The sequence below is a fragment of the Pistacia vera genome, unplaced genomic scaffold (genome assembly GCF_008641045.1).
Source record: "Pistacia vera cultivar Batoury unplaced genomic scaffold, PisVer_v2 Contig213, whole genome shotgun sequence".
Taxonomy (NCBI): Eukaryota; Viridiplantae; Streptophyta; class Magnoliopsida; order Sapindales; family Anacardiaceae; genus Pistacia; species Pistacia vera.
In genome coordinates, this window is record NW_022196017.1 from 731,976 (window position 1) to 749,714 (window position 17,739).

Below are 17,739 nucleotides of genomic sequence, written 5' to 3' on the forward strand. Positions count from 1 at the left end.
ATTGGTTACAGCAGAAGGTTCAGTAAACACTTTTATCTGTTCGAATTTGATAGGATGGTGATGGATGAATGATGATGCTTTCCTGATCAGACATACTTACTTCTCTCTGTTGAAGTACATATATTGAGGTGGCCCATTGCAGGTTGTGTTTGGATTTGCACATTAGTAGATCTTAAGGGTTTGAGGATTATTTTTGGTGTAAATTTCGTAACAAAAGTTGTATATAGGATTGTGGAATGGTTCTTACTTCAACTACGACAATAATGGTAGCCCTCAAGTTCATCTATTCAAGCTGATCAGTTTCTGATGGTAGTTGCAACTATTAACTTCATTCATTGATATTCTCAAATATCCAGGCCGATAAATCTTGATTTATTTATAGTGTTCACCATGTTTCTGTTTCTCATATATTCTTTTTAGTTCAATCTGATAAGACTAGAACTTAGAGGTGTCTCTAATGTAGTTAATCTATTTTTTTAAGTGGCAACACTTTTGGAAGTTTTAATTGATGTTGTCATCTTTTTCCCTACTTTTGTGGAAAATAAGTTCTTGCTACTTTCAGTCAGATTTTGCATATAGTGGATCAGGGATAAAAACATTAATTTCGTTCTTTGGATTCCTTTATCTAGTAATTCTTAAAATTGAAGACTAGAACTTGTTCGATGCAGTCTGTCTCACTTTGGTTTGACTGCTTGAGATTTATGCAAGAATATGATCCATCTGTACGTGAATTTTCACCTGATGGTTGCGAGGCAAGAAATCTCTTCGAGCTGCTATCTGCTGCTGGTTTGCTGTTGCGAAGGAGTAAAATATGGGAAGCATACAGGAATTGAGCAAGCCATCTCCATACCATAGATGAGATCAGCATTAAGAGAATTTATAATATATATATTAGAAACTTTTAGAAATGTGCCTGAAGGGATGCATTCTATTAATTTACTTGATATTTAAAGTCTTATTCCATCCTACTGTTTTGTATTATGTTAATAATGCTTTTGTGGGTCTCCTTTATATTCTAGAACCTGGCTCAAGTTGCATGCCCTGTTTTTTTAGAAACTTTTTTTTCTTCTTTTGTCATCTATGTATAGTTCATAAATTTGTTCTTTCATTCCCTATGAAGTGCTATGTACAAGAAAAGTATCTGTTTTCAAAATTTACATTTAATACTGCTCTTTTGCAGGAAAAAAAAAACAGGTTCAGCGCATCCAAAGTAATTTCACTCAGTTGTCTGTTCCCTTGCTAACTTAAGGTCAATCCTTCTTGCCTACAAGTCTTGGGAGGTGGAACTGGGGACTGCTCAGATATGAATCAGGTGATTTAGATGGGTTCCTTCTACTGTTGCTCAGTACCAAAAGGCATTGGAGATGTATATGCTGAGTTGATTTTGAGAAGATTCAAGGCAGGATATATCTGACTCCGAAATTTAACAATTCGGTATATGCATTTACATCAGATATTTTTAGACGGCTAATGATAAGCTGGGTTCTTATGTGATACCTTAAAATTTAGGTTAAATGGTAACTTGTAGGATATTAAATGTAGAGGTCATGATTTGAGTCTCCCATCTATTACAACCTACATAGGATTAAATGTTATTCCATGGTATTTGTATAATATTCTTTCTTAATTTTAAGCGAGTACTTGAGAGGGTTTAAGTGATCTATGAATTATGTTTCATTTTTCGTTTCTTTTATGTATTAAGTCACTAAGTGTGAGATTCCCCCCGGCGACCATTATTAACTTGTTCCCCCATGGGCTCTTTCCCATGTCGCCTCCTAGAATCAGCTTGTCTTCTAACTTCATGCCCTTGAGTCTCATATTTGGAATTTGATAACCCCTTTCTCATATTTGGAAGGGGAATTTATACAAGTCTGCACCAAAGGAATTAGAGAGAAATCCAAGATTGCCATCAGATTTGGCAAGCGATTTCGTGATTTTAGTGATTGCGCGCTAGGATCGCGCAAATATTGATTCGTTCTTATCCCTCCCGAGATGTTTGAGATAAGGCTTATCCCTTAGTCTGTTGAACAACTGCATCAGATGGTAGTGACGAGGTTATGCTAAGTCGGACTTCAAGATTCCATGACCTTGAGATCACGTCGATCTACTGATTTCCGGGCTACCGAGACTTTCGAGCTTATGACAAAAATCACACACAACAAAATTTCTTGTGGTCTTTCTTGCTTTTAATATAAGTAATCAGTTTATGCATGTTTAAAGTTAAATGTTTTGCACTTAAATAATATTTTTATAAAGGAGATTAAATTAATAGTAATCATTTTGATTAAGCATATTGAAGTTATAAAAGTAGTTATGTTCTCGATTGACGTAAAAAAATTTTAATTAATAAGCAAACATTGATTATAAATGTTTAACATTAAAATTCATGGATTCCCTTGAAATTAACTTGGTTTCTATGAGTATCGTGATTAAACATTATTAAAATTATCTCATAAAATTTGTGGTTCATAGGATTAACATAAAAACAAGGAGGAGAATATGGAAATTTTAATCAATAAAAATCAAATTAATGTTAAATAAATACATAATGATCCATCCACTACCATTGAATAAGAGAAATTAATTGAAGGAATTAGCATGTCAAAACATTGAGAGAAAAGTTTAAGATTTTGTCTCATATTTCATTAATTATCTCGCTAAATATGATGTGTTGAAAAATTAGAATAGAAAAGTCTTATAGCTATAAATTTGTTCTCTCTTCTAATTGATTCCATCTATTATTGGAAGTATAATCTCTAATGAACTTCAAATCTGACTTCGCAGCTTCATGGCGCACCTTTAATAATAGTCTCTAATAAACAACATAGAAACTAATCTCATAAATGAAGAAGTTTTAGCTAGAAAGGGATATGGACCTAATGTTGTTTGCTACAATACTTTAATCAGATGGTATTGCAAGAATAAAGAAGTCAACAAAGTTCTTAATCTTTATCAAGAGAAGATTTTAGAAGGAATTAGGCCTAATGTGATTATAAATGACAATTTGTTAACCTGCATTTTCATTGATAGACTTTGCAAGAGTGGATGTGTTTCGGAAGAAGTGGAAAGGTTCCATACTTTAGTAAATAATACCGATTTTGGTATATTTAAAATTTGAAGAAAAAATAGAAAAAAAAAAATTATACATCATTGTAAATTAAATACAAAGTTCAATAGCATGATTTATTTAAATCTTATAATTTTATTAAAAAAAAGGTAAAATTGAATACTTATATAAATTGGCTTGTTTGATCAACTGGATAATTTTGGATTTAGTAGAAAACCACCTCAAACAAAAAAACACCTGAACGTGGATTTACATTTTTAACCTTCAATTTTCGAAATCATAAAGGTGGTTTGAATAGGAAAGATCAATACTTGACATAAGTTTGCAACTTTCAAAACCGTAAAGGTTGTTTGTGAAAGTTGTCAAAACATTTCTCTTTAATGCATTCGCCTTTTGCAATGACCTTACTTTGGAAAAAACGACCCACAAAAACACCCTTCAATTCATACATGGCTTTGAGATTCAGATCCCCATTTCATTTGTCTTCAATCTCTCGAAACCCGTCTTCGAAAGTTAATGTTTTATTTTTGTTAGCTCACTTACACAACCTCACATCTTCAAGCTCCAAAAATAAAGTTTCATATTCTTTCAAAAGGATCCTTACTTGCTAAATTCCTCGAAGAAAATTGTCGATCAGGTAGCTTTACTCTGAATGAAGCATTGTACTTTTTTTATTACATGATTAATATGAAACCCCTTTCTCCAATTTCATCATTCACTACTTTGTTTAGTGCACTAGCTAAGAAGAAGCATTATTCTAAAGTGATTTCACTATATAAGCTGTTGACTTCAGATAGGTTGTCTCCAGATTTAATATCTTTGAATATTTTGATGAATTGCTTCTGTAATATCAAAAGTGTTTCTGATGGTTATGCGGTTTTTGGGGCGATTTTGAAGTTGGGTTTTAGCCCATATACCATGACATTTACTTGTTTGATTAAAGGTCTATATGTAGAGAGAAAGATTATGGAATCAATGGAATTGTTTAAGAAAATGATTGTTGTTGGTTGTAGGCCTAATGTGATCACTTGCAACACTTTGATTGGTGGATTGTGTAAAACAGGGAAAATAAGTGTTGCCATTAAGTTTCATGAAGAGAAAGTTAATGGGAATAAAGAATTTGGTGTTATTTGTAAGCCAAATGTTGTTACTTATAATACTATAATTGATGGTCTTTGTAAGGCTGGATTGGTTGAGAAGGCTAGACAACTATTGTTGGAATATATGATTCAGAGAGGTGTGGTTCCTAACATTGGTACTTACAACATTTTGGTAAACGGTTATTGCTTGGCAGATAGAATTGGTGATGCAAGGGAGTTGTTTGATTCTATAACCAGAAAGGGGTATAGGCCTGATGTTGTTTGCTACAATACTTTAATCAATTGGTATTGCAAGAATAAAGAAGTCAATGAAGCTCTTAGTCTTTATCGAGAGATGATTTCAAAAGGAATTAGGCCTGATGTGATTACGTATAGCACCTTGTTAACTGGCTTTTTTCTTATAGCTAAGGTGAAAGATGCACGGAATTTAGTTGGCGAGATGCGACTTAACGATGCTTTTCCTAATTCTTGGACATATAGCATTTTCATTAATGGACTTTGCAAGAACGGATGTGTTTTGGAAGCATTGGAAATGTTTAATGCTCTTGTAAATAATAAGTTTGCAGTCAGCATTGAAGGTTTGAGTTCCCTCATTGATGGATTATGTAAAACAAAGAGGTTGGGAACTGCTTTGGGACTATTTCAAAAATTTTCTCTTCATGGAAACCTGGTGCCAGATTTTGTAACATATAACATTTTGATCAATGGGCTGTGTAAAAATGGACAACTAGAAATGGGAAATGAGTTGTTGTCATATATGGAGGAAAATGGTTGTGCTCCAAATGTAGTCACATTTACTACGCTTATGTTTAGTTTCCTCAAGAATGACAAGATACCAAAAGTTGTTGAAGTCCTTCATAAGATGGTGGAGAGAAATGTGAAGCCGACTGAATGTACAATGTCCTTAGTCATGTAGTTACTAATTAAGGCCGAAAATTATAGTGAATGTTTGAACGAGTTTCCTCAATTTTTGGTCCAAAAGTGAAATTGAAGTTTACATGATAAAACTTTAGCGAGTATTAAAGTTTTTTTTGGAGCAGAATCCTGCAAAAGTTCATCCGGCTACCCAAATGCTCTATACTGGTTACGGTGTGCAAAAGGTTCAGTAAACACTTTTATCTGTTTGAATTTGATAGGGATGGCGATGGGGATGATTGAGAATGATAGCTTTCCTAATCAGACATGCGATACGTAATCTCTCTATTGTAAGTACATATATTAGAGGTGGCAGCATTGCAGGTTGTGTTTGGATTTGCACATGTAGTAGATCTTAAGGGTCTGAGGATTATTTTTGGTGTAAATTTCAGTAAGCAAAAGTTGTATATGAGGAATTGTGGAATGGTTCTTACTTTAACTACGACAATAATGGTAGCCACTCAAGTTCATCTATTCAAGCTGATCAGTTTACTAGAGGATGGTATGTTGCAACTAATTAACTTCATTCATTGATATTCTCAAATATCCAGGCCTGAAAATCTTGATTTATTTATGGTGTTTCACATGTTTTTGTTTCTCAATATATATTCTTTTTTAGTTCAAATCTGATAAGACTAGAACTTAGCAGGTGTCTCTAATGTAGTTAATCTATTTTTTTAAGTGGCAATACCTTTTGGAAGTTTTAATTGCATGTTGTCATCTTTTTCCCTNTTTTTTGTTAACTCTCTTTAATAGTCACAGCCTCATCTTACCGAAGGCACGGCCGGGACTCGTTCCCGCTCTATGTGAGTTGTCCTCATTTTAGCCGATCGGACTTGGTTATGCATGGATTCGGAACCTTTGGCCATGTGGGTGTATAATCTCTCTCTCGGGTACTTGGGTATAGCCCTCATCCGCATGCACTCTCACGGGCTACACCACTTCTCTTTCTCATACTCATACCGCTCTCTCAATACGGCGTACATACGGGAATATTTTACCCATTACTCACGGGTTCCCCGTAGCATAACCTACTCTATGCTTTTTTCTCTCTCTTTTATTCTGTCTCATGTTTGCTCATCTCTTTCTCAAGCTAGTATCATAATATAGCTTAACTCTTAGCTTTTCTCATCTCTNCCTGTTTATTTTAGAAACTTTTTTTCTTCTTTTTGTCATCTGTATAGTTCATAAATTTTTTTCTTTCATTTCCCTATGAAGTGCTGTGTACCAAGAAAAAGTATCCGTTTTCAAAATTTACATTTGGAAAATTACTACTCTTTTACAGGAAAAAGAAAAACAGGTTTAGCGCATCTGAAGAATATTTCACCGTCTGTTGTCTGTTCCCTTTGCTAACTTAAGGTCAATCCTTCTTGCCTACAAGTCTTGGGAGGTGGAACTGGGAACTGCTCTAGATATTGAATCAGGTGATTTAGATGGGATTCCTTCTACCGTTGCCTCAGCATACCAAAAGGCATTGGAGATGTATAATGCTCGAGCTTATTTTTAGGAACAGATTGCAAGGCAGGATATATCTGACTTTGAGAAATTTCAACAATTCACGGTATATGGCATTTACTATCAGATATTGGTTTAGACAGTTAAATGATAATGTTGGGTTCTTATGTGATACCTTAAGAATTTAGGTTAAATGGTAACCTGATATGATATTAAAGTGTAGAGGTCATGATTTGTGTCTCCCATCTATTACATCCTACTATATTTGGGTTGGTCTTTCTGTCTGAATTTGGGCTTGGTTTATGTAACATGTGAAGTTGCCTGTTACAAAGCTGAATATCATTGTTGTGCCCTTACCTTTTCAAGCTTAAGCTTTTAGGTCAAGTTGTTTATCAACAAAGTTGCTGTTGAAATTTCATTATAATTTCAATTTCTTATGGTCTTTCTTTCTTCTAATATAAGTAATCAGTTAATCAGTTTATGTAAACTTTAGATCTTCTCTTCTTCTTCTTCTTTTCCTGAGGGTGGGGGGTTGTATAAGAACTTGCAATGTGGCAATAGGTTACCTTTTTTTTTTTTCCCTTTGTTAAAGTGTTAATGCTATTATTTTAATTTGAAATTTTTGCAAATCTACTTGAAGTTTGAACAGTCTTCTGGAGATCCAGCCCGTGTTCAACTTCTCTATGATTGTGCTATTACCGAGTTTCCTGTATCAAGTGATCCCTGGCTTGGTTATACATGCTATTCGGATAAAACCTTGAAGGTTTCACTCATATTTTCTCTTCAATTCTTTATGTTCTCGGTATTTGTAATTTTAGCAATTAATCATCTCTTTTTCCTTCAGGTAGGAAATATTGTGCGGGACGTTCATTCTAGGGTAGGAAAAATTGTCCTTGGGTTGGTGATCTTTGGGTTCGATCTTTGCTTGCTTTGGAACGTTACCGTGCACCTGAGAAAGAGATATCTACTGTAAGTTTCAGTTGTTACCCTTCATCTGTTGAGAATTATGAGAGATTGTTATAAATAGCTTAAGAGCAATGAAGTTTCACAAACTTTAGTGTTGGAATTTCATACTGCTTCTTTTACAAATATAGAGGTTTACTCTTGTTTAAAAAGATTTTTATATCATATTTAGGTCTTTGAGAAGTCCCTTCTATGCACTTTTTGGACCATTAAGGAGGTAAAGATACCTTTTCTCTAATTTGCAGGCTTTACTTACTACTCTTTGTAACTTGTTATTGTTTCATCTACGTTTTATGCATTAAAGATCTTTGTTAATTGGATCCTCTTTGTTTTAGTACCTAAACTTATTCCTCACTCGAGTGGATGGTTTGAGACTAAGAATCCTTTTGCCTGGAGCAGAAGAGGATGCACTGAATTTTTCATTGATAAGGGAAACATTTCAGGTTCGCATATGTATACTATTCATTTTTTCTTGTTAAAATTGTTTTTACTCGATGTCAAGAACTTGAAGCTTCTCAAAGACATTTGTAGATGCTCTATTCATGGTGAATTTTAGATGAAGAAAATGTGGACCTTGTAGCTAGTCTACTCTTTCAGGGTCCAGGCATGGATCTCTTATGAATGTGTATCAAGTGCTTCTACCCTTAGACACTGAAGAAAGGTCTTTTGATTTACTTTATTTAGTGTGCTGTTACAGTACCATTATGACCACTTTATGTAGAAGTTACCAGTGCATAACTCTCGATACGCCATATATGGCTTTGCTATTGCTAGTTGTACCTTTGTTATTGTTTTTGTCATGGAATAGTGTCCTTTACTAAAAATTTCTCATTTAGCATTGGAGTTGCATGCATGGAAGATACCTTTATGGATCTGGTATTTATAAATTGCATGTCATATCAACTGGTACATGTTGTTGTTGTAATGGCTTTTCAAAGATTGGGTTAAACAATAGCCGAGGTCTCTAGTGTACCTCGAATGCAGGCCTTGATGATTGGATGTTTATATAACTTGAATACTTAACGTGAAGTTTCTTCCTTTCAGCGGGCGTCTAACTACTTACTCAACAGATAAGAATACAGGGTTTGCTGCATTTGTACGCTTATCGGCTCATTTGGAGCCAATTTGGAAGATCAAGCTGCAGCTTGGGGCTTTTGGAGAGCCTGGTTGGCCCATTCATCTTTTTCTCTTTCTTCCTGTGTAGTTCAATGATTGATTCGTATTTTTTTTTCCGTATATGTGCTTTTGGTCTGTGCAGCGGTCAATGTTGGACCTGGCAAGGTTAAATAGCTATGGAAATTGAATTGGGACATTTAAGGAAGCGAGTCCATCTACAGATGACAGTAAAAGATTTAGTGGGACAGGTTCAGAGGTATAATTTCTTACATTACTGCTTTCAATTTACGATTGATCGTTGATGGACAGGATTGAATTTGAAGTTTTAAACGGGTTTTTTCCCCCCCCATTTTTTTGGGGAAAATGTTGCTGCGTAGTTATACGAGGGCAGCTATATAATCAATGATATTGTCACTGCAAGCAACATTCATCTTTATCTCTCTGGGCTGATGGAAGTTGAAACCACAATGGCTTAAGCAAGGTTGGTAAAATGTTGTTGTATCAAGGAGGGCAATTATGGAGATCTTGAACCTTAACATAGAATCATGCGCACGCGGAAATTAGGAAGTGGCCTTGAAATAGGTCACTGTACCAGGCACCAGCACACAAGGGGGTTTAAGTATGTCTTGGAAACCAAACATATGTAAATGAATAGACAGTACCGGGGGGGCAGCCAGTTGAAAATTCATGACCTTTTTTTTTTTGACTCAAACTAGAGTTACTGACACCTGATGAATTGTGGCATACATGAAGCAACACATAGGCCAGGGACAGAGTAGTGAGAACACACAAAGGGCAACTTTTCCCCTGGTGAGCTTTTTCCAAGCGGCAAAAACAGCACTCCGAGGTTACATGCAAAAGCTAGTAGTATAAAAAAGACCATAATACCAATCAAAGCTCTCCCTTCATAGGACATAGGGTTAGTTTGAAAGTTAACCGTTATTATTCACTACGGATTGGCCGTACCAAAAAGCGAGTGTGTTCCCAACTCTTGTGCTCCCGCTCCTGCTCCGGCCCCTGCTCCGCTCCACACATTAATATGATCTCACAATGATCTCGTACACACTAAAGTACTGACAACTGCTTCTTGATTTGATATAGGAAAATGTGGGGCCACACCCAGGTGACTTCCAAGTTATGTACTGCCGTGGATTGATGATATCTCCAAAACAGAGTTATCAGGACTATGCCACAACTGGTTGCGTTTTGAGGGGGAATACGGGACACTGAAAGTTTTGACCACACGGCACAGAAGGTACAACATCTACTGCAGTTTTAAATTTGTTTTTAAGTGCCAATTAATCACGTATTCTTTTTCATCAATGGTGCATATGCATTGCATTGGAGAAGTAGTAGTAGAGATTTTTTAAAACAATGGAAGGAACAAATGATATTAGCGGGTGCGATGCCACCTACAGTAACAAGTGTTGTAAAATTGCCCGTAGCATTGTCTTGATGACCTCAAATGATGTGCTTGATGAGTTGTTAGTGCCTCTGTACGATTATGAACTCTTTTGCTTCTCTTTGTCAGAGCAAAACTACTGGTGGATCATTGCCTATCTGTTAATTTTTAGTTAAGTGATAACTAATGAGTATGTAGCAAGGTGGTCCACACAGTCGTGTTAAATCTCTCTATGAGATTGGGGGCCATTGTTTGGGTGTATTCAAAGATTTTGAAAAACAAGTTACAAAAAAAAAAGTTTACTCAATTTAATATTTGAAATATTCGGTATTCAAAAATGGTTTTGAAGTTAAAAACTATATAAAGACGAGAAATGATATTTTTCTGTTTCAATTTACACTAACTTACGAATATGCAAAAACATTGTGGAAAACATTTCAACTTATTTAATAAAACGACAGAAACCAAGTCCGTCGAAAATAAAACACTATTTAAAATATACAATAGGCTCTTATAGATTAAAAGATGAATGATATTAGGGCGGTGTGGGCAGCGCAGAGGGGTTAGATTTTAAGGATGGTGGGAGAAATCAATCAGCTTTAAGAAGTGACGAACAGTTAAAGATGTCGGAAAAGATACATCTGCTGCATATGATGTATGAGTCCTCGCTATTTTAACTCAATGCGAAAAGATGCTTGTCTGTTCCCTCTCGGGTTACACCCCGCTCGGAAAGAGCGCAAATTAGGTTACAGCAGAAGCCAATCTGTTCCTGAACAGATATGAAAAGAAGTCACATAGAAAGGGTTAAATGGAAAGAGAAAAACAGATTCGAACATGACTGACGAACAGTCTCCACTAAGCGACAGAAAATATGTCCAAAACCCAAACAAATGCATGGGAAAGAAAAGGGGCAGCACAGAACTAGCTGAAGAAAGCGAAGTAGAAGAAAAACCCAAGTTTGAAGAGCATCCAAATGACTACACAAAGACTCCACCACGGGAAGCCAAAGGATACACACAATTGTACTGCATTTATCAAACCTACTTCAGGGCAAGTAGAGATTCTCTCGCACTTCAAGAGAGACTGCTTTATTCAAGGCGGGAAGCAAAACAGAGAGATAATCGATGGAATTTTCAGGCAACTCTGAAGATCTGAAAAAATTCTTAAGCGATGTTGTGGGGTTGAATCTGTGCAATTCTACAGGACAAGTCACCAGAAAGTCAAGGGTAACTCTGTTTCTCATCATTCATTTTCAATGTTCTTGGGGCTTATAGCTTCAATGAAAGAGGGGAAGCTATCCACGGGACCCCAGGTGCACTCAGTCACAGTCAAACCTATTAATATTGTCTGACCTAAACTCAACAGTATGGCATAATGTGGACGTACCACAGAAATTAGCCCTAGGAAACTAATTAAGAGAGAGACAGCATGGCTGATGCTTTAGGGAGATGAAAAAATGAAAAGGAGTGTATCTCTTGACAAATTTCATGGGTCTCACAAACCATGATTCTTCCTTTCATGGTGTCATAAATCATAGCTTACCCTGTTAAGAGGATGCCTCTCCAGACGATTAGCAGTCTCAAAAACCGCAGAAGGGGAATCCTATAAGCAATTCTAAGATAAAGAGTCAACTGCTAAGAGATATTCAGGATAGCAAGGAACAGAGACCACCATAGCCCATACAGATTACCCATATCAGCGCCTACTGAAGCCGCGTGACTGTGCATACTAATAAACCTCACGTGGAAGGGCTGTCATTGGGATTTGTCCCGATGATGACACACTTGCTGCAGCGTAGGAAAGAACAACAAATGTTTCTTGGGAAGAAGATAAGCTGCAAGATCAAATCCGAAGCAAAGAAAGGATTTTGCTAGTCATGGGGCCTCGGAGAACATGGTAGGCTAAGTGGAATTATGTTTTATCTGTGTATTCTTGTGTGTTTTGTTGTGTCCAATGCAGTCTAGACGTTCGTTATTACTTCTACATTTCATTTTCTTACTCCTCGGGTTAAATGGCAGCGCAAAGTAATATCAGACTTTCGAGGAGTCTAGAGCGCCACACTCTGTGCTAATAAACGTAGTGATACATTCATTGAAGGGAGGAACACATTTGCAATGCCAAGGAACGTCAGACCCTTTGATGTCCCCTCGAATTTCAAAAGCCGGGAAGTGGAAGATGGGAAGCCGAAGTCAAATAATGTTCAGAGAAATGATCCTTAAGAAGTGGGGTTTGTTCCAAAGGTTACATGTTACAGTTACCTAGAATAGCACAGTAATTGACAAACTTCTCTTTCTTAAAAAAAACATAAGGTTTTGCCTTAATATGTCTGTAAACACAATTATGACAAACGATCCTGTTTGAGGACGAAAAATATATATCAGTACCCTTATTGTAAATTTTCTTCCAGATATGCAAGTCATCCCCCATTTATTCAAAAAGGGTAAAGTTTTAATATGTTTCTTGTGGAACACTTTTTTTCATCCAATTGTTGATGAGGATAGCCTCAATACCTTACCCCAATTTAGAGAAATTTTAGTCAATTAGATGGCGATCAAGTTCCTTTTTTGTGGCAATGACAATGGTATAGGTCTACAAGATCATGAAAACTATTATGGGTTGGTGGTCTATTCTTGGTCTAAAATAACATTGAATACTCACAGTGCAACTGTTGGTTCTTTTGCTGTTCGTACCTATTGTTCTATTCTAGCGGAATCCTTTTACTATTTTGTCAAGATGAAAATCCTAATGCAGAAGAGGGACCACTAGAGCACTATTGAGTTCGACTGAACAGCAATGCCTTGCTCTCTCATGCTTGTGGAAAATGTGAAAAAATTCTTTGGTTTGGAAAATGTTTGAGGAAGAATGAAGAATATCATTTGTTGCTCTCCTGATTAAAATTTCCGTACACATAATCATTTTTGCTGTCTATTTTGAATGAATATCCATACTCTATGATTTGTTTTTGTTTCACTTAGACTCTTCATGATTCTATTGGATGCTTTCATAAAATTTCTCGTAGACCGAGAATGGGGTTTTCGCTTTTTACATGTTAGATCATGAATTAGTCCCAATCTTCAAAAAAGATCTAATTGTTTCACTTTCTATTTTGGAATGAATATTTACATAATCCCCATGATGGGATTAAGCTTATTCCATGGTATTTGTATGATATTTTTTCTTAATTTTAAGCGATTACTTGAGAGGGTTTAAGTGATCTATGAATTATGTTTCATTTTTTGTTGCTTTTATGTACTAAGCACAGGTGCGAGATTCCCCCCGGCGACGATTATTAACTTTTCCCCCATGGCTCTCTCCCATGTCGCCTCCCGAAATCAGCTTGTGTTCTAACTTCACGTCCATGAGTTCCATACTTGGACTTGCTAACCCCTTTCTCATATTTGGAGGGGTACTTATACAGTTACAAACCAGGAATTAGAGAGAATCCAGGATCGCCATTAGACTTGGCAACCGATTTTCGTATTTTAGTGATTGCATGCTAGATGCCAAATATTGATTCGTTCTTATCCCTCTCGAGACTTTCGAGATAAAGCTTATCCCTAGTCTGTCGAAGCTTTATTGGATGGGTAGCGAACGAACAACGAGTTGTTCGCGAACTGTTCGTTCGTTTGCAACCCTAACAAGATCACCTTGTACCTGGCCAGATCTACGACGATCTAGCTTTTTTCGGCCTCGATTTGGTCAAAAATAGCTAAAATGACTCATGACTAGCCAAATCTCATCGGTCGTGCGCCGTTTTCGGTTGCCATAACAGCTGACGGCCGACGGTGGTTTTGGGTGGCTAGGAATTTGTTAAAAAAACTTTGTTGTGTTTTTAGCTAATTCTCAAATATGGGGGTTAAAAAATTTATTTAATTATTTATTAAGGATATTAAAAGGAAGGGCAATTCAGTAAAGCCTTTGTCGATAATATTTTATTATTCCCAACTAAACACTTAATTATTTATACCCACTAACTAACCAACATATTGTATAACATTCCCCATAATCTTCAAGGTAATCTATCTCACTGGTAACCTACATTTTCAGCAATAAAACTTCCTAAACCAAACCACTCGAAATGTTTATTAATGGAAATTGTATAATAACTTAAGATTACGAATCTTTAGAAATGTGTTTATAGTTGGAATATTGATGGGTATGTTATATTATATTTTTCGTTGAGAGGATAAATTGTTGTTATGTTATTTAACTTACTAAATTGCACTCACTTTAATATAATATAATATTATTTTTATTATTAATTTTTAAATAATTCTTTTAACCCCCAACATTTCATATTAGCTAAAACCCACGCTTATATAAATTTAATTTGTAACAAAATCACCCCAAGCCATTGTTGGCCGCCAACCACCATCGCCGACTTGCCGCCTTTCGGCCTGAGTAGTTGGAACGTTGGGAGTTGCCGATAGGGTTGTTTTGGCCATATCGATGGCCAAAACGGTCAAATGGTCGTAGATCTGGCTGAAAATGGTCAAATCTATTCTAGCCACTTTGGTCAGATTGATGGTTCTGTCGTTAATGACCATGGATTTGGCCGTTTTCGGCCATCAATATGGCCAAAACGGTTCATATCGTTACCTCTCGAGCTCTTACGCACTTTTGACGACCTATGAAGTGGTTACATGGTTGCCAGTTGTTGACGGTGGGGGTCTACAATTGTTTTAAGGCATTATTGCTAAAAACTTAATTAAACATGGGTAAAATTGTATGGTAGATTAATGTAATTGATTTAAAACAATGGGCTTTATGGTCCAAAATTTTATTCATAAGGGTAAAATTATAACAAAAAGATTACCAGTAATCTTACAATACTAAGAATAGAGGTAATCAAATACTTCCAATATTACAATAGTAACTATTATTGATATTGAAAGATTACCAATTTTATTTACTTAACAATTAAACGTGTGAATTAAGTATATAAGATGTCATTACTTCAGTCAATTTAACATTACCTTAACCAATCACCGTTATACTATTATTTTTATATCTTCATCTTAATGATAGAGAGATTTCGGTTATTTTAAAGCTTTGAAAATTGTTTTCATTAAATCATATCGGGATTACGTTATAACTCATAAACTTATAAAAGTTGTTCTTAAACTTTTTATATTTTTTTTAGAAGCGAATTATTACCTTGACCTTGTACCTATAGATTTCTAGTTGTACCTAATCCTGTGTTATATACATGGAGAAATGCATTTATATTCACCAAAAATCAATTTTCATATATTCTGAATGAAACATTGATGATTTAAGAGATTCTATCCAAAAAAGAAAAAAAGAAAAACTGCCGAAGCTACCAATTTTTATTAATCTGGGCAACCATGTCACCTTTTTTCTCATATAATTTTGTACAAATTGTTCTAAGCGTTCCCTGTATCCTTGTTTAAAAAATAAGAAAACCGGTGACAGAAATCAAATGGATCGTGGCATTGACTCCCCTGCTTTGGATGTTCTAGCATCGGTGGCATACGACCAAATTGAGGTCCCCGGATAGGAGTCCACAAGCCTAATCCACCCCTACTTTCTTTCATACTGCTACTTTCCCCCATCAACTCGGCTGTGTTTTTTAACCCACTCGATTTAGAAAAATGCTCCTCGTAGTGCGGATTGCAATACAAAAGTTCAGGTGCAAAACCAAAACGTCAGAAAGAAGCACCCAATAGTCTCTTTCAAAGGTATATAATAATGATAAACCATTCTTATGGTTCCTATAGAATTCCAAGCCCCTTAATAAGGTTGACTTACTGTGTGATTCGTTAGTGAGGATTCTAATTTCACTAAAACCAAGGAGAAGCAATATGATTGAGCCAAGAGTGTGAGATTCTTCTTACCACCACAGTATTTTTTCTTTATACTCCATGGCTCCTCCTTCATAACGGTAATTTTCATGTGAAGATCATAAGAGGTCGTGCATATCGCTTCTACGCTTGTTTGCATCAGCCTCCTCATATATACTGCGGTGATGTTTGTGCTGTGCAATAGCAAAGTTATTCTTATTGCGCCATAAGTATCTGCAAATTAAAATCAATTGATAAGTCAAGATGCTTCTCTCACTACAATCAAAAAAACTTGAAAAATTTAGGGCAGAACAATGTTGGGCACAAAATGCTTAAACATTATCAAAAGAATCAACCTTATTCACTCTAAGCCGTGAGACATTAATAGTTTAAAAAAAAAATTGCCCGCCAATATGTCAGCAGGGGAACTTCATCTCATCAGAGCTCTAAGCCATATACCACAGCAAGGCATAATCATGTGAACTAACAAGTTAAATTTATCCAACTAAAACAATCGTTCGAATTACTATACCATCTTTAATCTTATGCTCCATTTACTTGATAAGTGATGGGGAGTAATCTTGTGTGGTTGACAAAGATCCCACTGAACGGCCTTTTAACTTATTTAACTAAACTGAGGTGAGGATTAATTTTCAGAATAGTTGAACACCAAAAAATAAATTCCAAAATGTTATATTCCATAACTTCATAAGCAAGAACATACCTTTCAAGAGAGAGCAATGGATCACAATCAGCTCCATTTAACCATCAATCCAATGCTGTACTGCGCTTGAGGAAACAGCCTATGGGAAAATCTTTGGAACCTTCCCATTCCTTCGGCTCATCATAAGGTGGATTCTCAGTAAAAGACGCCATATACCCACCCTTGCCCCCCAGCAGAATCTTCTCTAACAGTAACATTCTTCTTTATGAAATTCAGAGATTCCTCATCCCCGTAATAAGAAACAGAAGGCTCTTAGAGCGGTGACTATTGTGTAGGCTGATGAGGTATCATATCCATCAAAAATACCAGAGCCACCACAAACCTACACTTCTTACCATATTTGACATCCAAGGACATTTCAGCTCCACCATTCTCATAAATCCACAGTGCACCTGAAGTCAAACAATTGGAAACTAACTTAAAATTCAGGGGAAGGTAAACATGACGGATTTAAAGGTCCATAACTAAGTAAACGACATAACAAAATCCATACTGTAACCAACAGATGCTCAAAATGTAATTCTAGTTTGGCGGTCAACAAACATAATATGACGTACATGAAAATTCAAATTACCCATGGTGAAATTTATTGAAACTCTCTCGAGACCAGCTTTGATCCTCCAAAGGGAAGATGAGATCCATTACCAAACACCTCCCCATAATAAAGTTAGATTCTTGACGATTTCGTCGGGATTTCTTCCTTGGAAACAATTTGTAGGGTCATCAGCAACAGGAATGGACACCCTAATTTTATAACAAAATCAAATAATCATCAGAACACCATAGAGATCAATACCACAAAGAAGGAGTATGCCAGTCTACGGTGTTGCGGTTTTGGTACAAATCCCATTGGCTTAATATGATAAATACCGGCCTTGCTGTTACAATAGCTGCACATTACATAAAACATAAGGGCCCTGACCTCCTACTCTAAGAATGAAATGCAAGATACTATTCAAACTCTTGTTTCTAAGTCTCAAGTAAACTACTAATCATGGATAGTGTGAAAAACTTCAAAAAACAGAAGAAACTACTAAACACCTGAAAAGAAAGCCACCCAAGATTGGCAAGACCAAACGTGAATTAGCAACACAAAGAGGATTAGTACATCCATATGATGCCTGCTACAAGAACTAGTCGAATAAATCCTCTCTTCCAAACGATCTTCATCATAATCTTGAGAAAACCCCCAC

The 17,739-nt window shown here is 36.0% G+C and overlaps 1 pseudogene; it reads left to right on the plus strand.

The window, feature by feature from the left end:
* The first annotated feature begins 662 nt into the window (after window positions 1–662).
* LOC116129701 overlaps window positions 663–17,739 on the plus strand; it is a 43,977-nt pseudogene continuing 26,900 nt past the window's right edge.